Below are 23,069 nucleotides of genomic sequence, written 5' to 3'. Positions count from 1 at the left end.
CTAATATTATTGAGGTCGTGTTAGACCTTTTCTTTTGATGGAGAAGATTTAAGTTGACCTTCTGAAGCATAAGTTGTGCTTCCAGTTCAGTTTGGTGCAAACGAGATGTCTTATTAATACAGACTGCAGGTAGATAGTTACCCAGGCGCCATGGTCTAGGAGGTACCCCAGGTGTGGTAATAGCCCACTTTAAAAACAGAGCTGAATGATACGTCCAAGCTACTGGCCGGATAGAAGCCTTTTTTTTTTGTGTTGCAATGTCCATTTGTCCAAATCTATTCTGGAATAGGAGATATGGACATGGGAGAAAAAGGTATAGTCCCTACCGGCTGGATTCTTAGCTCTCCAAATATCGTACAAGTCATATTCATGAAGAATATGCCTAAATGATTGGGAACGATCACGTTTGATTGACCCTACACTATATATCGACCCTACACTATATTCCTGAAGGATTTTAGAATTTTTTTTAAAAAGGAATTTGTTTAGGGTTGGGAGCATAAAACACTGCTAGAGTAATGGGTTTAGCTTCCAGTTTCACTACTAGAATTAGATACCTGCCTTCTTGGTCTGAAACCTGTTTGTCCAAAATGAAATTGCATGTATATATACAATATGTACATTAACTATAAGGTAACAAGAAAAAAAAAAAGATTGCAATGCAATGAAAACCATGTCGGGTATTTGTAAATAGCTGCACTGGAGTGTGCCAGAACCCAGAAAATGTGAAGCAGAAGGAAATCACTGCAAGAAAAATAAAGTCAACTGGGGAATAGAAAAGTGGGAAAATAAAGCACCACAAGGATGCCGCCTTGGGTTGCCCATATGGGCAACACATCGGAGTTGTGGCGAGGCTTCTAACCCTCCCTCGCGCTCTGAAAAATAGAAAAACATGAATGTGAATGCAGAAACTTGTTCACAATAAGGAAACATACACAACTTTGTGTGTCTAACAACTACTTAATTGTCTGAAACAACAGGACATGCAGGTTATTCGATGAAATTACCTTTTACTGAAGTAGCCTATCTGAGAATTTCACAGATCATAATAAAGATAATGTCCATCCATAGTAAACATTTTTAAACATTCTCCGTAAGACCAGAAGGTGCTAACAGGAAGACATTCATAGATGGGTTTTAGTAAGTCGGTATCCACTACTATTGAATACACATCAAGCCTCTAAGGTAAATTCTATAAAATCTAAGATCAGGAAGTACAATATACCAGCCCTGCATCTGTAACACTGTAGTGCCTATGATACATTTATGACCATATGACCTGTGTTGGAAGAATTGAAGTCAAGTCGAGCCTCTAGCTATCGCCCATTCCTGATCCACTTTGTGGTATTGCGGAATTTTACTTGAAACGTCTTCTATGTTCCACGCAACAAGGAGTTTAATCCCCACATCTGAGGTGGCGACCGCTGTTGTAGATCCATTCCTTCTGATTAATAGCTATGTGGGGATCCCCACTTGTATGGGATATCTGCTCGCCATACTGGCTTAGTCACTGGACAAAGGGACCTCTGCAAAGCCAGTGTCGCGGCTGAAAGGTTACCAAATATCTGAAGGTCCTCCAAAATTGTAGACGAGGTGTTCGAGGGCATAGCTGCTTGGAAGATCTGCTCCTTGATTTAGTAATAGTGTACATGCATTAGAGTGTCTCGTGGTGCATCTTTTGGGGCATTCTTCGCCTTCGGTAGGTGGTGAATGCGATATAAAAGAAGGTAATTTATAGAGACAGTAGGTAGAAGCTTCATGAATAAGTCCATCACAAATTGCGTTAGGTCTTGATTGGGGACACTTTTGGGTATACCCCGAATTTTGATGTTATTTTGACGTAATGTGTCCTCCAGGTCACATATTTTCCGTCTCAGGTCTGAAGCCTCAGATTGTAATTCATCATACCGTGTGACCAGGTCGTTGTGAGATTTAACGACTTCTTCCAGCTTGTTTTTGATGGTCCGTACGCTGCCCCAGTGCATCCACTGGCTGTTGACATGTCTGTAGCGCCGCTGTAAAGTAGGCCACAATATCTGCCTTAAAGGAAGCTAATAATTGTTTAATTGAGCCTAGAGTAAGAAAGGCATCATCTATCATGCTGGGCTTGAGTTGGGGATCTGACGACTGATCAATGACTGAGAACAAAACACTAGGAAAGAATAGTTCAGTTTTAATGAGACTTCATCATACACAACGGCTATGAGATAAGTCTGAGTGAATTCTGAAGGACGAAATGTTTGTGACTAGCAAACAATGATGAAGAATACTGAATGAAGAAGTGATTTATGATTTGTAAATGATGCCGAAGTTCAATGAATGGAGAGATGACTTGTGATTTGTAAATGATGCTGAAGAACACTGAATGGAGAGATGACTTGTGATTTGTAAACGATGCTGAAGAACACTGAATGGAGAGATGACTTGTGATTTGTAAACGATGCCGAAGAACACTGAATGGAGAGATGACTTGTGATTTGTAAACGATGCTGAAGAACACTGAATGGAGAGATGACTTGTGATTTGTAAATGATGCTGAAGAGCACTGAATGGAGAGATGACTTGTGATATGATGTTAAAGAGAGGATCGCTGTGAGTACCGTCAGCAAACAGAGACCCTCTACTGTGTAGTGGACCCAGTAGTTAAACTGCAAGAGGCGGTGGACTTAGAGCAAAGGACTGCAATGACAGAACTGACCACCGGCGGCCACAGCAGAACTAGGATTCCAGGGGTTAACCTGGGAGCACAGAGCTTGAGCACCTTACAGCAGCAAGTAACTTAAAGCACTGGCACCATAGCTAAGCATCCACCCCTTTTTATAAGGGAAGACTGCACCAGATTGGCTGGACGCGAACTGGGATACCTATTGGCTAGGCTTGGTCTCCAACACGGCTGCTACCTGCACAGAGGACACATGTGGAACCAGCACACAGCCACTATCTCTGGCCTCAGCCTCCCAGACGCAGTACTCCAGCAACAGGACACCGGGAAACAGACACCTCCGGCTGCCATGCTCTGCTCCCCAGGACCCATATCCCGGCCTCCAGATGCCCAGCAGCAGCACCGGAGGACCTCGCTGCTGCAGCTCCTATCCGTCGCAGCCACACCAGCCAACCAACAGGAAGGCCGCAGGGACCAGAACCGGAGGTAAGACTCTGGATGCTGACATCATCTCCCATATTTTGTTTTATGCTGGAATCTGTACCAACGTGGCTTGCAGGTGATTCCTGTCCCTGGGATAGCTTTGGTCGGGTATCTGCCGTCTCTGCACTTTTTGAGGTCTGCATGGGGGGGGGGGATTTTGAAAGATTCATTGTTGGGATGGAAGTCAAATCTTTCTGACGTTTAGGTGACATAGACTTACAACCTGGACTCCGTTCCCATAGAGTCGGCAAGAAGAATTATAAAAAAAGAATCAGAGGCACTCGATCAAGTTTCCACGATGTTAAAAGTTCTTCATAACAGACAGGAGCGAAGTAGGGGTGTTTAGCAAGCTGACGGTGATTACATCTCTCAGCACACTACTCTCACCTCTGTAGGGCTCTCACAATACCCCTGAAAAGACGGTAGCCCCACTGTTATCTCCAAGTAGTTGCAAATCAGGCCGGTAGATGGAGAAATCTACAAAGGAGACCATGCCTGCACTGGTCTCCTTCCACCAATCTGCCCTATAATGGGGAGACTGTAGCCTACAAGCCTCAGGTGTGCAGACACTGTAGATAACTGTGTGACCCAGCAGTCCTCCTGCCACAGCAGTGACACAGGTAAATATCTTCTGTGGACACCTTGTGTAACTCCCAACTGCAGGGATTTATAGAAGATAGGCATCCACTCTAAGTGAGAGGTGAATGTCTGCATACCCTCCTTATCCTAGTGAATGACACACAGATCTTTTAATAATGCTCAGCCAATCCCAGTCAGCATTCAATGTAATCTTAGGGCACCTCTTTATAAGCCCAAAAGGTGGTGCATGCTGTACTCCCTCTATCGCCTCCCAATTACAGCAGCTTCACCAACCTCAGGGTCCAGGGCCACAGCAGCTCCCTTTGTAGATGGTCATGGAGCAGTGTGGGTTGCTACACGGCAGCAGGAGCTGTGATCTCAAGGAAGGGGAAGTGTCAGATCCTCACCAAGCAGACCGCCGGGAAGTGCACCTGAGGGATGCGCTGATGCACTCCTCAGCTCTCCAAGATGGTGGGTGGCCCGCAGCTCCAGGCTCCAGAAGACAGGGAGCCGCCCGGCAGTTACGGTCTCACATCAGGGGGTTGCAGACGGTGCCGCGGGCACTGTCAACCCAGGTGAAGGGGAACCGGAGACCAGAGATTACTTCCTGGGATGACCCCTGGAGCAGACACATGGGAGAGGCCGCAGCTCCATACAGCAGGTGAGCCACACCACGGGGAGACTCTGAGCCGGGGGCAATGCTTCCGGAGAGCTGCGGGACAGGTTCCCCTCAGTATCAGGGAGCAAACTCCGCTGACTAGGGGTGGGGGACCCTTTTCTAGATGTCCTTAATATTGCAAGGCTGCAGGAGCTAAGTGGAGATGCAACCTCTCCGCTCGCCAGCCAAGCCACACCCCTCCGCACAAATATTGCCTTTCTATCATGTGTCAGTTAGGTGTATGTGAAATTTTATATTACAGGTTTTTGAAGTGCCCTTGGAATTGCAACATGGTTGCACAAAGCAGGTCCCTCTTGGCCAAATATACCCTAACTCAGAGTTCATGCACCCCTCCACATGGTTTGAATATTACTTTATGTAAATGTAATAATCTCATTACACAAAAATCTCCTTTTTAAAAAAAAAAATAAGGTGCTCTGGTGCTAACTCCGCACCTTGCAATGGAAGCTAAATTTCTTCTCAATTCCAGCTCTCCACTGGTGCATACTTCTGCTCCTCAGGAATAGTACAGATTATAATATGATGATGTGCCTAACACCACAATCCCATTTGCAAAGTCTGCTTGGCCGTAAATCTAGAAATACTTGCACATGTTGTGATACAGAGTTGCCGTTGTGTTAAGTATGTACTTGCTCTCTCTTCTCCACCTCTCTAAAAAACAAAGCTTTAAAAAGATCTATGAAATCATTGGTTCCAATGGCCACATAACCACTCACAATTGTCAGGGACTCGGGAGTAAATAAACATAGCAATGATACACAGGGGCGCTAAGAGAGGGTAAGCAAGTACTAAATACATGGGCCTGGGTCTGCATGAGGGTGCCAAAAGGGCCCTGGCAAGCTGTGAAGGAAGAAACTTAGGGACTGATTCAGAGATGTACACTAATACTATTGCAGCTGCGAATGTGTATGCAGCGACTATGAGAACTATGCAAATGCTGTGTCCACCTGTATTTGTATTGAGAGGCCTGTTGGTGGTTTTGCGAGTTCCGCAAGCTGCATACACAACATGCCTGCGTTCTTGACGCCACTCCCCACAACCTTCCCCTCATATGCTGACTACCTGTCACTCATTTTCCAAATAAATCCACTCTGCACCTGCCATCAAAAGACCATGCAGGGCTGTAACTAGGGGGGATGCTAAGGGGGCATGCGCCCCGGGTGCAGGATTTGAGGGGGCGCTGAGGAGTTACAGAGGAGCAGGGTTTTTTGTTTTGTTTTTTTACCGGCAGTGCTGTGCTGCTCCAGTGAGACAGCAGACGGCTCCCGTGGCAGTGTCTCTGTCCCACCTGTCTGGCTGCAGCTGCCTCCGATGCTGTGCAGGTGAGCTTCAATACCTGGGATCTCTCCTATGTCGGCTACTGTCTTAAACTCTTTGCCATGCAGTGCTGCGGCTAGTGTGCAGTGCACTGTACAAGCTATAGAAGCGAGCTGTTGGTGCTGTGTTTTTCAGCAGGCTATGATTCCGGCTACCTGCCCAGCACCAACCGATAACAAGCTGCAGGCTACACCACACTGCCCCAGGCTTATGCTTGCTAAAAGGTGCAGTCACCAATGTTACAGAAATCAAAGGTTCACTTTGCTAGCTGTCCACTTGACAGTGGAAACTTAGAGCCTGGACAACCTCCAACTCTCACCGTGTATCACTACAGCAGCTTTGTGGTGAGTTTAAAGACAGACTTTATTATCGGCACTGTGCTTCCAGGTAGCAGTATCAACCTCCGCTTTGCCTCCCAGATGGGAGGATATGCTGTAGTATATAGGGTATGTAGTGTAGTGTATAGGGGCATGTAGTGTAGTGATGTAGTTCAGCGTGTTGGGGATGTAGTATATCGATATAGTGCAGTGGATAGGGGAATGTAGAGCAGTGATGAAGTGTTATGATATAGTGCAGTGATATAGTGCAATGTATGGGGACACACAGGGGAGCATGTAGTGGGGCATGTGACGCATAGGGCATTTGAGGCACATAGGGGAATATTGTCCAATAGTATCCCCCTTTTTTTTCTTCAAAATTTTTCATAATCTAAGTATTTTAGTCTGACAAGGTTTTTTTGTGGGGGGGGGATGTTTTGGGGGCGGGCGCCAAATTACTACCTTGCCCCGGGTGACAAAAATCCTAGTTTCGGCCCTGGACCATGCGCAGTGGGACTTAGACGCATGCGCAGACAGTCTATAATAGCTCAACTGTGTAAAAAATGGTTTGCGTCTAACTCTGAATCAGGCCATTAGATATCTATTCTTTTTACTAATGGGGACGTGGCTACGCCTCCTGCATTTGTCAATGCACCTTGTTTTACCCTGGCTTGTGGTGTGCCTCAATGATGATAAATACTATAAAGATCACTTACAAAAGTACAAAAAAGTAAAAAATAAATAAATAAATGTATCACCTATTTATCACTTATGTACTTCTGGGCTAAGACTGTGTTTCGAAAATTAGCCGCTGTTGAATACAAGAGAATAGCTTGCTGAATGCTAGTTATGGGTAAAAATGTATTTACAGATTAGGCAATGCTCAGCTATGCTGCCGAGCGTCTAAACCACAGCAAAACTGGTGCAACTAGTGAGCCCCTGACTATGACATGTGTATGCTTATGCACACGCACAGCCATAGGAATGAATTGCCGACATACCTAGTCACAGCTCGGCGTACTAAGTCGCACTCAATGCTCAGTGCAGCACGTGTGCCCGTGCACCCATACCGCTGGTAAGAGGAGCATGGCTACATCTGTATTTATGCAGATTTTGATTTGCACAAACATAAAAGTAGAGGAAGGGACATTGAGAAGGAAACTGCAGAGCATTTTCTTCAATGCAAAATGATTTACACCACCACCCTCTGTGATGAATGGCTCCTTCTTGCTTTTGGTTTGGGGGAAGGAACTCAAAAGGGCAAAATAAGCAGTAACAAGCAAGCAAACCTTTTTCTATGCTTATACTTGTACTGTAGTTACTGTAAGTGATTGCGAGCACCCCCTGGAGCTGTGTATCTGTGTGGCTGTGTAGTGTGCAGCTTCAATATGCGTCCAAAGATGCACAGTCAGCTCTTCATATGAGCAGACAGACATACACCTTGAAAAAGGGGCTATGGGCCCCGAAACGTCGGTCACAGTTTGTATTTTGTGATGTTTTAATACACATCTTTATTACTTTGAAGTCCTCAAGTGCCGCTGATTTTTCTTTATCCATTGTCGCATTATTCCGGAGGGCACCCGGGCCTGTTATTGGACATATTCAGGGAGTGCCGGGCTGTTCTATTCTATATATATATATATATATATATATATATATATATATATGTATGTATATGTATATATGTATTTTTTTTTTTTTTACCTTGCTCTTACTCTCTACGGTACTTTTCACTGTCATTTTCAGTTTGTCAAAGACTCACAATCTGCTTAATGCAGAAAGACCTTTTTCTGTGCCAATATTCGTACTGAGGGGGTAATTCCAAGTTGATCGCAGCAGGATTTTTGATAGCAATTGGGCAAAACCATGTGCACTGCAGGGGAGGCAGATATAACATGTGCAGAGAGAGTTAGATTTGGGTGGGGTGTGTTTAATCTGCAATCTAATTTGCAGTGTAAAAATAAAGCAGCCAGTATTTACCCTGCACAGAAACAAAATAACCCACCCAAATCTAACTCTCTCTGCGCATGTTATATCTGCCTCCCCTGCAGTGCACATGGTTTTGCCCAACTGCTAAAAAATTTCCTGCTGCGATCAACTTGGAATTACCCCCTGAATTTATGGCATGCTATCACTGGGTCCCTGTTAAACTTGCAAGGGCCATGTGTGACCTGTATATTAAAAAGAGAACTTTTTATTTAGACTATAAAACTTTTCAGTATACTCCGTGACTGGCCCACTTGTCAAGGTTTACTATTGCACAGTACTCTGTAGAGCTATATCCATCCGCTGATCTTGTATTCAGCACTGTATTTTCCATAAGTGGAGCAATCGCCACCCAGTGGTAAAGCTGTGTATCCTCCTGCACTTTAGTACGCCTTACTATGCCTTATTATCATACCACCCTGAGTTATATTTATGTCGCAACAAAGATGCATTTATGGTGAAACTATAGCAAGGATGAGTGTGGCTACAACTTTAAGTGTTATGGGAACTCTAGAAATGCCAAAACTAGTAGTCAATCTATACTGTCAATGTGTCATCTTTTGCACCTTCCACCTGCACTCTTACAGGACTGAGCACCTCTAGATGCACTTTGATAAATGTAATGAAAATATTAAAGCACACAAAACGCGACACAAGCAATAAATACCATCCCAACATCCGTACCCTCTCCTGATTATTATTATGACTTTATTTAAAGAAGTGGTATTAAAGTGGTACAGTAATAGGCAGGTCTTTGACATTTTACTCTTTTACAATATGAGGCAAAATTATAGTCAAATCTGTTTCCTGCTTCCAGGGCTGGCGACAGGGGGTCAATGGGGGCAACTGGACCGGGCCCCAAGGATCAGAGGGGCCCCACGCATATGCCACTTAGTGTCCGCAGGGAGTGAGCAGGGAATCATCATGGAGTTGTTGGGGAGAGACAAACCGTGGTGTGTGTGGGAGGAGGAAGAAGAGATATACATATTTATATATATGTATACTGTAGATAAATTATATATATATATATATATATATATTTATTTAATAACAGTTTATTATATAGCGCAGCAAATTCCGTTGCCATGAGGGGGAACCAGTGATATCACTGTACCGGGCCCCAAGATGTCTGTTGCCGGCCCTGCCTGCTTCCTGCAAAAACAGATGCAGACTGATTTTCCTGGGGCACTTTGAAAATGTATTATATGGGCCTGAGTCTATGACTGCACGAGCAGACATCTATTTGTGGAAGTAGCACCCACATGGTTTGCAGTTTTGTATATTGTTTTATATCTAAAACACTGTTTAGTTACAAATAATGAAGGTTATATAATATCAAGGTCATACCATCAATAAATATATGAATATGCATTTGTGGAAGCCAAGCAGTGTGATAAATCCATCAGTCATTACAATTATAATATTGATGGAAGTGTATTTTCTAACATAGACCTGGCCAAAGCAATATGACACTCCAGAGACTCACATACGCACAATGTACTAGGTTAGTTTTGGAAATCAGAAAAACCACCGCAGTGCTTGATATTGCCGTACATAGTTATTATTAATACAATTTTAAACTGCAAACACAGAAGCTGTAGAGGAAATTATTACTCTCTCCTCAAATGCACAAGGAATAGTGGCCAGGTAGTTAATGTCTAGATCTGGAATAAATTAATGGCTGGAACAATTTAAGCAAATTACTGTGGATGCTGTGGAACCAACAGGATCAACTGTCCAAATAAAAATTAAATTAAATGTAATCTGGAATGCTGAAGCATTGCTATAAAAGTAATAGGTTCTTTTTTTCATATGAATATGCAGATATTAAAATGTTTAAGGCAAATAATATGTCAGTGTGTCCACTATAATATGTCACAATGCATTTATTGTTAGAATGATTCTACCACAAAGTTTTATTAAACATTGGTAAGACTAAAAACAAAAATACATATTGCTTGAAATCATAAAATATGTCAGTCGTCTAACGTAAAGTAAGACTACAACAATTTACTAGGACAATGGGGGTCATTCCGAGTTGTTCGCTCGTTATTTTTTTCTCGCAACGGAGCGATTAGTCGCTAATGCGCATGCGCAATGTCCGCAGTGCGACTGCGCCAAGTAAATTTGCTATGCAGTTAGGTATTTTACTCACGGCATTACAAGGTTTTTTCTTCGTTCTGGTGATCGTAATGTGATTGACAGGAAGTGGGTGTTTCTGGGCGGAAACTGGCCGTTTTATGGGAGTGTGTGAAAAAACGCTACCGTTTCTGGGAAAAACGCGGGAGTGGCTGGAGAAACGGAGGAGTGTGTGGGCGAACGCTGGGTGTGTTTGTGACGTCAAACCAGGAACGACAAGCACTGAACTGATCGCACTGGCAGAGTAAGTCTCGAGCTACTCAGAAACTGCACAGAGAAGTCTTTTCGCAATATTGCGAATCTTTCGTTCGCAATTTTGATAAGCTAAGATTCACTCCCAGTAGGCGGCGGCTCAGCGGGTGCAAAGCTACTAAAAGCAGCTTGCGAGCGAACAACTCGGAATGACCCCCAATGTGTGTGACAATATAGTTGTACAAGGTGACTCATCGTGCCCTACGGGCGCTCTTCACACCGTCATAAGGAGCTACGCCCCCTTAACCCTTGCACGCCCCTCTGGCGTGCAATATTTTTATTATATGGAGTATTACCTCCAATCATAATTGCGTGAGTTTTTAAATATTGCAGGGACAAAGGGCGTGCGATGGTTAAGGGGTTGTAGCCCCTTGCAACGGCGTGAACAGTGCACGCAGGGCCTGATGAATCACCTAATAGGTGCTGCGATTGGGGGAGTGGCAGGTGCGGGAGGGGGTCCAGGGGAGACGTGGGTGGGGTAGTGGTGGTTGCGGGGGTGCTGCGGGTGGAGGAGGGGCAGGTGCAGTGGTGTCACGAGTGGGGGAGGGGGCTTGGAGCCACCGTGGGTGGTGATGGGGGGGTGTGGGGATGCCGCAGATGAGGGCTAGAGGTAGTGCGAGTGGCGGAGGGGCGGGTAATGCTTCTCCTGCTTTTCCTCCTGGAAGCAGCTAAGATGCTGTCCTCCCTTTGGCAGTGGCTCTCCCGGAGACTCGCACAGCAGCCAAGCAGCCAGTCACTATTGTTAGCGCTGGTGTCCCAACGCACCGCATTACAGGGAAGAAGATGCACTCAATAAACTACAGCACCCAGCAGCCCTTAGCGCCAGAATGCTTTGGCACTAAGTGCTGGTGGGAGCTGTAGCTTATTTAGTGCTTCTCCTTCCCTGTAATGTGGCGCGCTGGGACACCGGCGCTAACAATAGTGACTGGCTGGCAGAACCGACTGACTTGCTGAATCAATGTAAAAGGTGAATGCTGTGCAGTGTCAGTGACACTGCACACCCACTGCACTGCACAGCACTGTCACCTTTTACATTGATTCAGCGTCCAGACATTACCCTCCGCAATATCACCCACTCTATCCATTACATTAGCCATCTCAGGGCTACAAGGCCGGCAGCCCAGGTGCTGTGTTGCGGAGTCAGGGCCTCTGGGGATCTGGGCGCAGCTGTGGCGGGGAGGGACTTCTGTGACATCATGCGCAGAGGAGTATGCGGCGCAGGGAGGGCTATGAAAGCCTTCCGCTGCGCCGCTTTCATACACATTTATGCCGGTGGCCACAGCAGCTTTTGTTCCACCTGCGCCACGGCTAAGGAGTGGGGTTTGTTGATGCCGTAGGAGGCAGGCGTACTGTCAGCAGGACATAGGATGCTGCAGTAAAAGGATTTTTTCCCTATCTACAGCGCAGAGACTTGCTGCAGATGCAGTGGCATACCCTCCAACTGTACATTTTTGGCAGGTACATTACCTTTTTTATGGTCTGTACCGTTTTTTGGCTCTCCAAACTTCCATTGAAAGTATAGGAAAAGGGGCGTGGCCACGCCCCTTTACCCGTGGCCACGGCCCTTTTCGAATTTGTACAGATGTTTCTGTGTAAATTGTTGGAGGATATGCTGCTGCAGATGCACTGGGCCTATTTTGGGGTGTGGGCCTAGAGCTGCAGCTCCATCAGCCCCATTGTTAATCCTGCTCTGGGAACACAAAGCAGCCAAAGGGCAGAACCTCCCATTGGATGTAACCTGTGTGGGAGGGCGTTTCTCGCCCAATGATCTGTGGGCTGGTGCGATAGACCTGCCGCTAACCAAATGAGAGCTCCTAGCCATGGCCAGCATTATACACACAGGCACAGAGTCACAGATCTGGGCTATTATATAGGATATATATATATATATATACATATAGGTCTCTGCTCAGCACAATACTGTATAAGTTTGGGAGTACACCCCCCGATAGCCAAGATGCCGAATGACAAACCACCATCCAGGAATCAAGCTCAACCTCTGGGACCCACAGCAGCAGCAGTTGCAGTCTCAGTTCTCATGGGTCTTACGAGATTTGGTCACTACTTACGCCCAAGCAGTATCCCATGTTCTCCCAATAGTAAGGGGGAATTCATTTGGTGGTGAATGGATTAGCCTGGCCAAATATGCATGGCAGCCACCGTGCTTTATGGCAGCGGGATCTTGCTCAGAAGTCTTCGCTACCCCATAGGGTAGCAAGCCCTTTTGAGCAAATCGCGGTGCAAATTGACCGGGCAAAGGGTGCAAGTCGGGCTGCAGTTGTCGGCATTTTAACACGCGGCAATGGCAATTCACACCATTCACCCACGATTGAATTCTCTCCTAAGAGATTAGACTTTCACTGTGCTAGCCTGCTGCCACTGTGGTGCTGCCAACGGATAAGTGGACTGGACCACACCAGAAGTGTGAAGTTAGTGGACAGGACCTGGACATGGCCAAGTCCACATTAATAGCAAGTGAGTACTTGCCCTAGAAAGCTGTTCTATGATGTCCCTGAATATTTTGTGTCAGAACCTGGTGAATGGATTCAGACAGCAGAATTCACTGCATACATATTATACCTCACAGTCGCATATACTTTTATCACTATTATCTTTTACATACATAATTGTGAATATTTTTAACATGTAGCTATTTTATGTAAAGCAGATAATATTTAATTTTAATCAACCTTCAAGAATTGAAAAGTAACAACTTTGGATTTCTCTACTATGTCCACTTTCAACTCCACTTTTTTTTATTTTACTCCAATTTCATAAAAGTTAGGAGGAAGCAAAGGATTTTCACAAAGGTTCAACATACATTTTTAATATTTTATTTTACTATTCAGAAAAGAGTTTCATATTCCCAGCACAGGATTACTTTGCTCTTTTGATATATGTTGCAAAAAAATATTCCATGGTCAAGTCACATTATTATGACCACCTCCCACATTTGACGTCGGCAGCGCATAGCCCATGAAGTACGTCACGTGTCGTCCGCTGGCTTGGTGGGTATATAACGGGTGCGATAGGCCGTCTGCACACATATCACTCGTTGCTGTTATGGGTAAAAGGGGCAATTTATCCGAGTTGCAAAAAGGAATGATTATCGGCTTTCGGGCCAAGGGTGGCAGTATTTCTGAAACAGCGCAGTGTGTGAACTGTTCGCATGCTGCTGAGGTGAAGGTGTATCGTGACTGGACTAATGGCACCACTGTGATAACCAACATGGAAACTACGGAGCACCATGTGCCATTGATATGAGAGGTTGACGTCAGTTACAACAGTGCATGAGGGACGACTGAAACGCTACAGTGATGCCGCTCACCATCAAAATGAACATGGGGGCTACCAGATGTGTGTCTAAAATGACAGTTCTGCCTGTCTACCTGCTGTTCATGCTGACTATTATCTGGTGGTCATAATAATGTGATTCGACCGTGCATATTTACTGTACATCATATTGGGGCAAAACCTAGAACTCACACAACCACAAAGAGACCAAGTGCATGTCTTTCTCCTGTACATGGTAGTACAAATGAATTTCATGTTCCCCACTCACTCTCTCTCTCTCTATGATTACTAAATGCTCTTTTATCTACAGGTTTGCATTAATATCTGTGGAAATGATCTTTACAAAAAGAATTTACTGTAGCTCAATTTGTAAGTCTGGTTTTACCCCTCATGATCATAAAAGGACCCCAAACTCTACTCTCTTATGAAGTACTATAATTGCTTTAATGGTAATTAAACTGCAAAATTCAATGTTAAACTCCAGTCTATTATAATATCACTTCAAATTGACATCAACATTACAGTGTGGAGGGGAAGGGAAACAATGGACATTTGCAACGTCACCAAAGGTGAATGAATGAAGCATTAATAACATCTCTATCATGCACAGAAAGAGCAGTTTGTGAGGTGTCCCAAGTAATCCATTGATTTTTCCTTCAATAGCCTTTCTCATATCACACAGAAATAAATGACTCAATCAGCAAATAAAGGATGTGTTTCATTTATTCTGTTCCTGATATATATATTGCCTAGGTGAATGTTTCTATCTGCTTGTTACAAAACCGTTTGTATTTCTCCAATTCACTTTAATCACTAGTAAATGTCAGATGCAATGCATAACAGTAATAGTAGCTGCAGCCTTTAAAGTGGAGGCTCTGGATCCAACTTGTAAAATTAACTACTTAGTTACTGTATACAGTACACATGTTTTAAAGGGACCGTACCACATTCAGATCATTAGCTTTGGGGTAAGTAATTGCTTTTTTTAAGCTGCTGCGGTACATTTTATAGTTTACTAACACACAACTCTAACATAACAAAGAAGAAACAAATGATTTTGCATTTGTTTATACTGGTACAAATAATCCCTTCCAGCAGTCAAAAAAAAAAAAAGTGGCAAGTCAGTGTCAGTCAGCTGGAATTTTCTTCAAACACACAAAATGATAATTCACATTGAGAAGGTGATGAGTTTCAGAAGTAAGCTTGTATATGAATGCTTTGTCTGGCTCCAGTTCAACACAACAAAATAAGTCAAACGTTTATGTGCTATTTGCATCCCTTCACAGAAGTGTTTTGACATAAACTAAATAACAATTCCAGTTGAGAGGCGGCAGACAACTTGGAATGCACTGTCAGGACTACAATTTCTTCTCGGAAAAAAGATTGTTTTGATTTTTTGAGCACCGTGCGCAGACATTTTTATTAACTTAATTTTTTTCCCCGTATAACGAACTGTGACTTAAATAGCTATTATTATATTTTACAATAAGTGTGTGCAATGAATGATTAGCCAGGCAACAAATTCCAGTAAATGTGTCAAAACAGCAGTAGTAACAGTATCTGGTCTCTGTTGTCCCTTCAGGCATGTAATATATCAATTTAATTTCTTGACTTTTGTCGCGTTTTTCTTGCCTTTGCACTCAGTGATATTTGTGTGGCCTGGACCCTGTGATTAGAATTTGATGCTGGAAGTTTTTTTTACCAGAGAGCCTCAGGACACAATGAGAATGTTCTCATACTGACTCACTGACAAACATAGTTTTATACATGAATATTTTGAGAGGTATAAACTCTCCTCATTGACCCAATTTAATCATCAACCAATCAACAGGTTTAATTAAAAACAAAATACAAATTATCCATGTAAATTCTGCACAACCTAGTAAGCATTTTTATCCCATAATAAATGTATATGTTACACAACCTTTGTTGACATTGTTGCTTTAACCATTTGCCAGGCTGGGCTTTCCCTGACATGTTTGCATCTGTTGCGATCAGTCAGAAATGCCCATTTTGCTGCTGCTGGAAAAGAATCTTGGAAGAGAATCTTCCAGCAGCTGCTGCTCACAGAGGGGCTCTGTCCCTCTGCTTCCTGGTTCCCTCCTCAGTGCCTGACGTGCAGACGATCAGTGCTAATAGGCAGAGCCGGATTAACAATGGGGCGGATGGAGCTGCAGCTTCTGGCCCCCCATTAAAAATAGGCCCACAGCAAACTGACAGCATTGACAGGAAAAAACTTTTTCCTGTCACATACTGCCAGCGGCCTCCTCTCTCCCATGCCCCCTCCTCCGGCTCCAGTGCTCTCACCTGTCACGGAGCCGTGCAGGCAGTGTGCTGGCTGCCCCGCCCTCTCCTCCAGTCTCTCCTTCTCCGAGGTCCTGCTGTCACTCCCAGGCCCAAGCTCCGCCCCCAGACTGCACGGGGAGCTGCTGCTGCCGCAAGCCTGGCAAGTGTAATGATGGCTTCTTGATTAATGTGTGTACTGAATGTGTGTGTATATGTGGTGGTGGGTGGGTGTGTATAGCGTGTACTGTGTGTGTATATGTGGTGGTGGTGTGTGTGTACTTTGTGTGTGTGTAGTTTGTACTGTGTGTGTATATGTGGTGATGGGGGTGTGTGTGTACTTTATGTGTGGGTAGTGTGTACTGTGTGTGTGTGTGTGTGTGTGTGTGTGTGTGTGTGTGTGTGTGTGTGTGTGTGTGTGTGTGTGTGTGTGTGTTGGTGGTGTGTGTGTGTGTGTGTGTGTGTGTGTGTGTGTGTGTGCGCAGGGGGGTGTACTTTGTGTGTGTAGTGTGTACTATGTGTGTATATGTGGTGGTGGGTGTGTGGGTGTACCTGGTGTGTGTGTGTGTGTGTGTGTGTGTGTGTGTGTGTGGTGGTGGGTGGGTGTGTGTATATAGTGTTTACTGTGTGTGTTTGTGTATATGTGTGTGTGTACTTTATGTGTGTATATGTGGGGGGGTGTACTATGTGTGTGTAGTGTGTACTATGTGTGTATATGTGGGTGTGTGTACTTTATATGATGGGGGTCTGTGTGTATATGCTATGTTTGGGAGGGCTGTGTTATACGCTTGTTATATGAAAAGCAGCTGAGGAGGGAAGGGGTTCCACCAGCCCATATAAATTTGATGCTTAGCGTATATAACTTTCAGCATTCACTCCTAAACCAATAATATCACATATGCAGTTTACTTTTAAATTCTGGTATACTCCAATTTATTAGGTTATATAGCATAAAAATGTAAAACACAATCTTATTTACAGTTTATATGGTTTATATAATGCTGATGGTCCTAATACCCGAGACTAACTAGGGTTAAAAATAAAATTAAAAAATACTCACCCTCCTCAGGTCCGGATGTCGGCGGTGCTGTTGGCAGGTCCGTGTGGCAGGCAGCTGTGCTATCGGCAGGTGCGGGCAGCAGGTGCAGGCAGCAGGCGGCGTCTCCAGCTGGCGGTGAGTATGGGCGGCAGGAGGCGGGTTCGGGCATTCCAGGCTGGCAGCGAGGTTTGTGCTGTGCTGCGCAGTGTGACCTCTAACACCATGTCACGCTGCGCAGTGCACACAGCCGCACTGCCGGGGGCAGGGGGAGCTGAGCAGCATCTGAGCCGTGTGCTGAACTGGCTCAGACGCTGCCCGGCTTTAAAAAAAAAGCATTGGCCTGAATACCGGGATTGGAAGCTCCAATCCCAGGATTCAATCCCGCCCAATTTTAGGCCAAAATACCAGGATACTGCCGATCCCGATCCCAGGATTGGCCACCATATTATTAACAGGTGCAGCTGTGTGAGTATAGTAATGGGTGCTGCTGTGAGTATAGTAATGGGTGCTACTGGTCTTGCACCCCCACATCACTAGTCACACCACCGGTGGCCCCATATTATAGGCCCTTTGTAAATTTCAGCTCCAGGCCCATGTGGACCTTAATCTGGCACTGCTGATAGGGAAGACCAGCAGTATCTCCCATACTGCAGCTACAGAGATTAGTAAACTCTGGGAAATTTAAAAAAAAAAGCAAAACTTACCTTCCCTGTGGACACCCAACAGCTGCTCTGCAGGTCACGAGGAGAATGTAGAGTCACAATGGTCTGAACATCGATGGTCTGATATATTGTCATCAACGTTTGTACCCATGTTTATGAATAAAAAGGTTGTTTTTAAACAAAAAAATCAAATGATGTTGGATATGTTTTAAATAAATGTTCTTAACCTATTTTAATTATAAAAAATTGACCATTTCTGAGCAGTTTTTGTAAAAAATATTAACCAGTTAAGTGGTTAAGTAATACAATGTTTTCTGTACATTAATGCAGTCACAAGCATAATTCATAAATATCTATTAGAAATGATCACCTCCCACAGTGTAACCTTCGTAGTGCACCCAACATGGCTGCCTCATCTGGTACACTTGTGGATGGGATGGAAAATACACGGACCTAACTGTTTTGTTGGATGCTGCAAATACCCATTTTGTGTCGTCTCTTTTGGGGTAATCTATTCCACACAGGGTAATCCTTCGCAGTGCACTCAAGATGGCTGCCTCACTTGGTCCCTGTGATGGTGGAATATACAACCTGTGGAAGTTATTTCACAAAATGCCTACACAAATCCTGCATTATGCTTACCCTGTGCTCTAGGTTTTCTTTTCATGTCTGCGTGGCTTGTCTATTATGGTATTACTTAAATCTTCTGTATTATGTTCATTGTTTTTTATGTCTGTAAGGCACCTTGAGTCCTGTTGCAGAAAGAGTGCTCTATAAATAAAATTATTATTATTATTATTATTATTATTATTATTATTGTTATCTTTTCCTTTACCAATTATTTGGGCAACTGTACAGCTTGCAAATGAATAATTTTCTGATTAAATGGATTTGGCTGGAGTTGGACTTGACCTGAAGCTGTAACAGGTTTTTTACTATAAAATTTGCATCTATTGAAGCAATCAAAGACATGGTCTTGGTGTTTATGCAGGCTTAAAGTTGCTGGTATATTCATACACATATATCAAAGAATTTAAAAACTGCTCATCGGGACTTCCAGTTCCGGCGCGGTTGAAGTGGACCGCAGTGCGCCTCACAAGATGGCTGCCGGGATGGACCCGGGAATGGAGGCATCCACTATCAGCCTCCCCCAGGTACTCTTACCTTCTGCAACTCCCACAAAGGTCCAGCCACCTTCTACAGCCCCAGCTGAGGCACACCATGCCCCCACTTCCCTCCCCTCTTCTCCCCTCACCTATGCTGATGTTATGCAGGCTGTGAGGGAGACAGTGCAGCCCATTTTAAAGGAACAAGCCACACTTAATGCAGCTGCTTTGCAACAGGCAGTTACTGACATTAAGAACCAGTGTAAACAGCTGGCCAAGCGGGTGTTGGCAGTTGAACATACTGCTGGAGAAAATTTCCAAGCCATTTCATCCATGCAAGATTTAACTGCGCAGCTGAAACAATCTGACATGCAGGTCTGGGCAAAACTGGACGATTTGGAGATCATTCCCACAAGAACAACTTAAGGGTAGTGGGGCTGCCAGAATCTCTTAAAGGACCAGCCTTGTATCATTTCTTGAAACAGACCCTGCCTGAACTACTTAAAATTCAAGACGTCCGTTCGGATCTTGTGATTGAACGGGCCCACAGTACAGAACAGCTCTGTTATTCTTCTTCTTCTAGACCTCGTGTTGTATTGTTCAAATGCCTTAACTAAATACATAAGGAGACCATCTGGTCCGCCTCTCGATGAAAGAGGGATCTTATGTGGAATGATACCAAGCTTCTTATTTTCCAGGATTATTCCCCTGAATTGACAAGGATCCGTAAAGCATTTACCCCAGTGTGCTCGCAGTTGGCTCAGGGGGGAAAAAAGTTTGCCCTCCATTACCCGCCTCTTCTGAGAATCTTCAATGGTTCATCCTTCAAGTATTTTACTTCAGCCAATGATGCAGCTGCATATCTACAGGAGCAGGCTCATCTTATGGTGGAAGATGATATCTAACACTGACTCCTGCTTTCTTGGTCTCGTCATGTCAGACTCTCTTCACGGTCTGAGATTTGCCTCCACAAACTCTCCTCCTGCTGCCTCCTTCCATCTAAAGGGGTTCTACTTGGACTTGTTTGCTCGCCGGTTCTTCACAGTATTCTTAATATTGGCCACATTATGGCGTACTCCGTTGTGGTGAAGTATCAGCTATGCATTTATTTCTACTCCTCTATTTTCCTGTTTATTGTTGTCATATTATCTGTTATGTGCTGATCGCTATATTGCTGTGCAGAATGCTATTTTATTTTTATCTCGATTCAAGGGATGTAGCATTATATTATATTTTTGTTCTTTTCCAAGTGTTATTGCTTTTTCTGGCCAAAGTGTCTTTTTTGTTGTTTTTATTTTGGTCACTGACTTGGTTTTAGGAGGGATTATTCCTCCCTCTTACACATTCTTAGTTTAGGTGGATTAGGCTGGGAGCTCCGCCTTCCAAGAATTTGTACTCTGTTTTTTCTCAGAAATGCGAATTGTGAAGTTCTGTTTCTTAGAATTGTTGTTGGAGTATACTTTATGCTCCTCCCCTACTGTTCTCTTTTTCTCCCCTTCCCTTTCTTTCCTGCCCTGGGTTTTACTGTTTTGATTACCAGGGAGTCTGAGTCGATTGTTTATTTTATGTGTTTTGTGATATATTGCATCGATTAAGGTGGGCTCTTGGAATGTGGGGGGTATTCACTCCCCGATTAAATGAAAAAAAGCTTCTCCTATATTTAAATAAGTTGCATTTAGACTTGGTGCTATTACAGGAAACTCATTTGCTGCTTCCAGAAATAAATACATTTTCCACCCATTGATGGATGGTCCTTGCAGCAGCCCCTTATACTTCAAAGGCTAGAGGGGTTGTTCCCCTGGCAAGGAAGTGCCTTGCTATAGAAGTATTACATACTGATATTGACCCTGAGGGTGGATATCTCCTGGTAGACCTCACCCTTTATGCCTCTTGATATACTTTTTGTAATATATATGCCCCTGATTCCCATTCCACCCCATTCTTTTGCATGATTTTGAATAAACTGGCCCCTTTCATGTCTAACTGTTTAGTATTGGGGGGTGACTTTAATATTGTTTCCACCCCATATATGGACTCCAATTCTATTACACCTAGAAGACTGCCTTCCAGGGTCGGTATCTGTTTTCTTACTCAACAGTTACTACTAACTGATGCATGGAGGGCCCTACACCCTGTTGAGCGGGACTTCACATGTCTATCTGCTGATCATGGTTCACTCTCGCGAATATACTACATTCTCGTGTCAGACTCCATATTTTATAATGTACTCAATGCACATATTGAGCTGATGTTCCTCTCAGACCTCTCTCTTTTAACTGGGTATCCTTCTCTTCTTCTTTAGATGTAGGTTCTTATAAACTGTGGCGCTTCCCTTCTTATGTTGCTTCTTCTTTAGGATTTCATCATATACTTGATTTATTTTGGGAGGAGTTCAGACTTGATAATCTCTCCATACTAGAATCCGACCCTATTTTATTTTGGAAGAACACTAAGGCTGCAATTAGAGGGGGTATAATCCATTATATCTCCCAGGTAAAGAAGGACCGCTCTTCCTCATATAAATTACTGCAATCTCAATTAACGGTGGCATACCAATCTTATAAAACCACCCCAACTCCTGGTACCAAATCTAACTTTGTTTTGGCAAAACACAAATTTGATGGTCTACTTTCCTCTTTAGGTGATATGCACACATTTTACAAAGATCTCAGGTTTTACAGATTCGGTAATTAAACCGGCCGCCTATTACCCCATCTCTTATACACTCCATTCAACGACCTGATGGCACATATGCCTCCACTGGCAAAGATATTGCCTCTTTGTTGCAAGAATTTTATAGAGATATTTATAGCCAACCACCCAGGGATATCTCTGGCGAATTTTCCTTTTGGGAATCTATTACCACCCCCTCCATTCCAGCGGAGTCACAGTCGTCCCTCTATGCCCTGTTCACATCCCAGGAAATTGAGGCTGCAATAAAACATCTTAAACCTGTGAAGTCCCCTGGTCCGGATGGATTCTCCGGGGAGTATTACAAAATACTATCACCGAAGCTCATAGATCCTCTAGTTTCGGTTTTTAATGCCCTACTTACTCCTCCTTCTATGCCCAAATATTTTACAGATGCTATTATTCGCTTATTGCCTAAACCGGGCATGAACCTTCACCTACCTGGCTCGTATAGACCTATATCTCTACTTAATGTGGATTATAAACTGTTCATGAAGCTTATGGCAGACAGGATAAAATATCTGCTTCCTTGGGTTATTCATTCTGACCAGATGGGCTTCAAGTCAATAGGCACTCCTCGGCCAACATATGCAAAGTTACTGCAGCTTACCAATGGCTGCATTCCACTTCAAATCCTAACGCTTCCTATTTATTATAGCTCAACGCTGAGAAAGCATTCGATCTAGTTTCCTGGGATCATTTATTTAAAACCCTTAATAAATTTGACATCCTTGACCATTAAATCTCCCTTCTACGTATACTATATAAAGACTCATATTCTAGAATTATTTGTAATGCCTACCTGTCGGCTCCTATACCCCTAGGCAGAAGCACCAGACAAGGTTTTCCCCTCTCCCCACTTTTATTTTCATTGGCAATTGAACCTTTAGCGATTGCCCTTCGCAACTTACCTGAATTTCACGGTATCCATATTGCACACCATTCCCTCAAGGTTGCACTATTTGCGGACGATATGTTGCTTTTTATTTCTGATCCCCTTATCTCTATTCCAGCCATTCTTCACTCCATTAATTTGTTTGGCCTTTTTTCAGGGTTTAAGATTAATCATGACAAGTCTGAGCTCCTACCATTGACCTCTGCTGCAGCCACTCTACTGTCTTCTCCTCCCTCTTCTTCTATCTTATCTCTATTTAAACACAATACTTCTAAACTGAAATATTTGGGAATCTATATTCTGACTTCTCTATCTGATATCTATGCTCTCAATTTTACTCCCATACTACACAAAATTGCTATACAATTAGAATCCTGGTCATCTCTACCTTTATACCTCATGAAGAGGGTTGCGGTGCTGAAAAGCATAATTTTTCCTAAACTTTCCTACCTTATCCAGATGCTGCCATATGCTCTGACACGGCCAGATCTCTGCCACTGTGATAAACTTTTTACTAAATTCTTATGGTCTGGTAAGAGGCCCCGTATAGCTTTAGCTAAGCTCAGGCTACGTAAATGTGTGGGTGGTCTGGCCGTGACAGATATATCCGCTTTCACCAAAGCGGTAGCATTCCGATATGTGTTTGATTGGTTGCTTTCCAGCTCTACCTACTCTAACTACCCCC

Source organism: Pseudophryne corroboree, chromosome 5 (genome assembly GCF_028390025.1).
Source record: "Pseudophryne corroboree isolate aPseCor3 chromosome 5, aPseCor3.hap2, whole genome shotgun sequence".
NCBI lineage: Eukaryota > Metazoa > Chordata > Amphibia > Anura > Myobatrachidae > Pseudophryne > Pseudophryne corroboree.
This window is presented reverse-complemented; position numbering follows the sequence as displayed.